Genomic DNA, 6000 nt, shown 5'->3' with positions numbered 1-6000 from the left:
GTGTACTTTTGCGCCCTCTTGTGGCCAGTCCCGCTACTGCAGCTCTGTGCCCTGGGCCTGCAACCTTGCGGGTCTTTATCTGCCATCTCTGCCCCTTTTACACAACTTCTTATTCAACAAGTGTTCATGAAACAAAATGGTCTATGACACAAAGCTGAGGCTTTCGTAGTTAGTGTCATCTTCTTAAGACCAAAAACACTGTCACTGACTTATTTGTAAGAAGTTGAGAATCGCAATTGTTCAGTTTTAACACGACTTGTAGCTTAGCAGCATATCATAGTCCAAAACTTTATCCATGAAAGCTTATTTCTTCTTTTCTTAGATTCTTCATGCATACAGCTCTGTGCACTTAACTGACTTGCTGTATCAAACTTTGCACGATCTCATAGCGATGCAGTCGTCTTGCTCGGGAGCATGATGGTTTTACTTAATGTAGTGGCTATCTTTGTTTCTTCTTGGAGTTCTCTATTTCTCTTATATCTAAAATAAGAGTCTGGATGGACAAGAGGCTGTTTTACGCGTCGGTTTGTGCAACAACGACGGTAAAACCATCGTGTCGCTCCGCCATTCGCTTACTTTATTTCTCACAAAACTTTCACAACAAAAGCACCATATCCTTTTCAGGCTTTTCAAAATAAAACATGTAATAACTATAAATGGCGCTAACACAATCTATTTGTGTATGATTGTCAGTCCAAAGAGGGAGAGAGGAAAGAGGAGAACATGAGGAGAAAGTACAAGATCAGGAAGAACAAGGTAAGAAAACAGACAGGGAGTACTAACAGGTGTGGAGATACAGAAATTATTTTACTGCAACAATATAACCTGCATTATTAACATTGCATTAATAATATACCTTACAGCATTGATATTGCATTAAAACCTTTCTGTCATCGTTGTATTTTTACTCAGTTGTATATAGTATTTGTATTTGTATTCTATTTTTATCTTATTGTATATTTATTTTATTTTATTCTACTGTATATAGTATTTTATTTTATTCTATTCTGTACAGTTGTGTACTGTATTTATTCTTATTGTATTCTAATTTTTGCCTCATAACTTTTGCACTGTCCACTTCCTGCTGTGACAAAACAAATTTCCCACGTGTGGGACTAATAAAGGTTATCTTATCTTATCTTAAAGATGTTTATGAAACTTACTGCTATTAACCTTTTTCTTACAGGTGCAGCCCTAGTCAGTTTATACACACATTGCATGTCTGTGCTTTATTCAGAGTTGATGCTCAGTCTCAGTCTATTGAAGGTTTCAAGCTTCGATAAGCGCGATGTCTCAGTCGATATATTGTGGGTGACTTGGAGCATAGAAGGATAGACACATACACGCTTACAAACACATATAATCCAAAAACCTGCCAGACCAAAGGCCTGAAACTCATTTAGCTTCTGACTGCATTTTAGTCTACTTGGTAACAGATGACAGAAGACCCGTCAAGAAGAGGACAAGCCCTCAGGGACCATGTAGGCTTGAAATTTATTGCCATGTATGGAAGGTGTTATAGAAAAGGGAACTTTGGTGTCTGTTTTTAGCCATTTAAGATGTACCATTTACTGCAAATCGATGTATCTGATCTGTAATCGAAGCGAGAAGGGGCGTGAACCCTGATGTTATAAAACACTTTCACGTGTATTCTTAGCAGGAGACGTTTTGCTGGTGTGGTGCTGTATACTTCTCCTCCTGCGTGTGTTTAATAAACTCCTTGTCTGATTGCACTCTCCTGAGCCTCTGTTGGTTTGTTCTGTTGCTCAACATTTTCGAATTCAGGACACAGGCAAAACAGAAACTGTTAAACTAATTTTACTCGTACAATCTGGAAGTTGTGTTCTCCCTATATTAAAGCTGCTGTACAGAATCTGCAAAACAAACTGGGTTGTCAGCCCTGGCACTGCATTACCATATTGAGCTTTAGTCAGAGGAAGTCACGGTTGCCAAAAACTTTTTGAAGCTCAAGAATGAGGCTGGTGCCATCCCAGATATGTTAACATTGTACAATCTTCTGGATAATCAGATCGTCCCCACACTGAAAACTGTTATTCAGGTTGCCCTAACAAACCCAGCTAGCAGCTGTAGCTGTGAAAGGTCTTTTAGTGTCTTGAGTCAGCTCCATACCTGGCTGAGAAGGACCATGGGTCAAAGCAAACTCCAGCACCTGGCTGTGATGTCAGTTGAGAAATGCTTGAGAAACTTGACCACCAAAATGTGATAGACAGATTTACCAACCTCAAGGTGAGGCGACATAGGATAAAAGAAAAGAACAAATCTGCAGAGCCATAGTAGTATCTGCAGTAAAGATCTTTTCATACATTGTATACATTGTACCAGAGGCCAAGGTGTCTCAATTTTTCTAATTTTGTAATAATATTTTGTACATTTCAAGGACTCTTCTATTTTTGGAGTGTATTTTTATGTATCTGTATTATATTATACATACACATTAAAAGTGAATCTCTGTCCAAAAAATGCACTGAAGTTTACTTTTTACTCACTGTGAGCATCATTCATTATTTTCCCACAGTAATTAATGTTAGGATGTGTATTTTTTAAAATTCAAATCCATTCTTCTTTGGCAGCATTTAAATAACCTTTATCAGATTTGATGGTTTTGTTACAAACTTTTCAAAAAAGTGTTTTGCTTTTCTTTCACAAATGTGGGGATTCAATTGTGTTAAAATGTACAAAACAGTGATGTCATGTTTTGTGACGAGGACCCAGGCACAGAGAGACTTGATGAATTTAAGAATCTCATGATTTAACAAAGAAATTTGCAGACTTGCACAGAGAGGGTACAATTATGATGACTGATAATGGAGATGAAGACAACAGACGATGAGGACAGGGAGGAACAGGGGTTTAAATACACCAAGGAGACAGTCAGAGGGAACTCGGGACAACTGGAGACATTTAAGGATGCAGGGACTGACAGAGACGGGGAAGAAGTCTCATTATGACGACTAAAGTTTACCTTGCCTGGCTGGGCAGCTCTCTGGGTGCTCAGCACCCCCAAAACTCTGATCCTAGAATCACCCCTCGTGTCTATGTACATTTTCTTTTCCTGGAAAGTGCCCACTTCCACACCTTCTCAGAGACTCTTTGTCAGTCTCTGACTTAGAAGATATACATGAAAAACAACAAATCAACACTAATTGCTTACCAGTTAACTTTCTTTAGAGGCTTCGTCAGCAGCACACGGTGAGGCTGCTACAATGAAATGTCAATACAAACAGAAACATCTGATAAATATCAATGCTGTATGGAAGTACTCATGGATGAAGAGGTGGGAAATATATAATCTTTTTTTTTTCTTTGTTAGGAGCAAACAATGAACAGAGGGAGACTCAGACAATACATAGTCACAAGATAATGAGGGGAAAAGAAACACCTGGGGAACAGAGGCAAAGCTCGATGACTAAAACAAGGGACAGAATACAAACAACTTAAACTAGTACATAACCCAGAATCACTGAAACTAGGAATACTATTTTAAGTTTATAAACACTAAACATGGAGTGAAAAATGAGGATATCAAGAACAAAGGGATAACCACAGAGAAATTACAACTAACTTGATACAAAGGGATATTATATACAACACAAAAATGGCAACAGACCAGACACGGGAACATAAGGGAGACAAGAATTCATAAGGACAATACAGGATGGATAGGAAACCGAAATCTGGGAATATAAATATAAAGAAACAAACGAGGAAATGATGAAATCAGACGAAACTCAAAACACTGGACCCAAAGACCATAATAAAAACCAGCTTAGTAATTTGTATCATTGTTACATCTGCCATTTTGTGCAAGCTAAGGCTCATGGTTAACTTAAGGCTTAAGATGGCTTAAGCAAACAAAAACATATGTTTATGGTTTTAAAAAAAATTACACTGATGGTGTATATAAGTGTCAAAAATGCATTAAGTTGAAGGTAGCGCGGGCTTGCTGAGAACATAAAAGAAAAGAGATCAAGCCTAGCAGCCCCTGATCTGAATTGGTTCTGAATTGTAGGGCCGATCATATCAAGACAGGAGAGTTACTAAAATGACATAGAGATCAATGATTTGCAGCCTTGTTACATTCTGATTAGGAAAGTTCTCATTGAAAAATGTTACCAGTTTTAATGGTACCTTCAGAAATAACCATCTCCCTCTGGGTCGTGCAGATTTTTTATTTTTTTTTATTTTGTAAAACCGGGTAACCTGTTTTCTGTTGCATGTAATCAGAGGACTACCTGTTAGTGATGTGTCGATTGCGAACAAAACGGCTGTTAGAGCCGACTCTTTGAAGTGAACGACATGTTTTTTCTTTCTCTCACCCTCTCTCGTGCACTTTTTTCCCGCTTCACTCCGCATGCGAGCCTTGTGCTTGCTATGGGCAGAGGGGGGAGGGGCGGTAGTTACACTCGCAGTAGCACAGGAAGAGAGCGGGAGGGAAAGACAAAGAATGAGAGCTGGGGACAACAACGTCACATTAGAAAGGTATAGTAATCATGCACAACTATTTTCAGTTGCCGATGATAGAGGATTTAGAAAGTTTACTCATGCAGGCCCATATGACAGAGAATGTGCATCTTCTTTTTGTTTTGCACGTTTTAATTTATATTTAATTGTGTTGTGGTTTGCAGTGTTTGTGTTGTTTCACTTTAAATTTGTTTAAAAAGAAAACGCTGAAAATTTAAATACTTAAAAGTTGAAATGTAAATAGTTGGTCTTTGTATTATATGATTTATTTATTACATTTTATGTGGAGTGAATAAACAAAAGTATATTTACGGTGGCCCCTAGAGACAAAGCATGTACAAACTCCAAAACACGTACAAACTTCGAAGCATGTGAAACCTCCAAAACACGTAGAAACTCCAAAACACGACAGAAGTGCTCAAGGATGCTAGGGACAGTGTTGAGCTTTTGCTACCTAGTGGCTAGTGATGGGTCGTTCGCGATCGAAATGGCTCTTAGAGCCGGTTCTTTGACGTGAACGACGCGAGCCGGCTCCTTATCGCGAGCCGTCACGTGTTTTTTTTTTTGTGTTTTTTTTTTTTCTTTCTCTCAGCCTCTCTCTCGCACTTTTTTTCCGCTGCACTCTGCAAGCGAGCCTTGTGCTTTACGCTGGGCAGAGGGGGGAGGGGCGGTAGTTACACTCAGTAGCACAGGAACAGAGCCAGAGAGAGAGAAAGAGAGGCAGGGACAACAACATTAGAAAGGTATAGTAATCATCCACAACTATTTTCGGTTGCAGATGATAAAGGATTCAGAAAGTTTATTCATGCAGGCCCATATGACAGAGAATATGCATGTTCTTTTTGTTTTCATATTATAATTTATATTTAATTGTGTTGTGGTTTGCAGTGTTTTGTGTTGTTTTCACTTTAAATTTGTAAAAGAAAAAAGCTGAAAATTTAAATAGTTAAAACTTGAAATGTGAATAGTTGATTTTTGTATTATGTGATTTATTTATTACATTTTATGTGGAGTGAATAAATAAAAGTATATTTACGGTGGCCCCTAGAGACAAAGCACATACAAACTTCAAATCACGTACGAACTCTGAAGCATGTACAAACTCCAAAACACGTAAAAACTCCAAAACACGTAAAAACACGTACAAACTCCGAAGCACGTAAAAACTCAGAAGCATATAAAAACTCAGAAGCACATAAAAACTCAAAACACGTACAAAAGACAACAGAAGTGCTCCAGGATGCTGGGCGCAGTGTTGAGCCTTTGTTATCTTGTGGCTACACAAGCCAGCAAGTACCAACGACCGGATTTGGTGTGTGGTAGTAACAGGTAAATGAACTTTTTTTTAAATTATTTGAATATATATGAGTGCCTGTGTATAAATACACAAACAATACACACATGCTTTCAATTGTGTAATTTAAGTGATCTAGTAGCTCTGCTTTGGAAGTTCAGTTCATGCTAGAAATGTGTTTTGGAGTTTGTACGTGTTTTGTCTCTAGGGGCCACCACTTTTTT

This window comes from Rhamphochromis longiceps, linkage group LG11 (genome assembly GCF_057381845.1).
Source record: "Rhamphochromis longiceps isolate RC_006_pf linkage group LG11, R_longiceps_female_GT1.1, whole genome shotgun sequence".
Lineage (NCBI taxonomy): Eukaryota > Metazoa > Chordata > Actinopteri > Cichliformes > Cichlidae > Rhamphochromis > Rhamphochromis longiceps.
The sequence above is the reverse complement of the archived record's forward strand: the minus strand, read 5'-3'. Positions refer to the sequence as shown.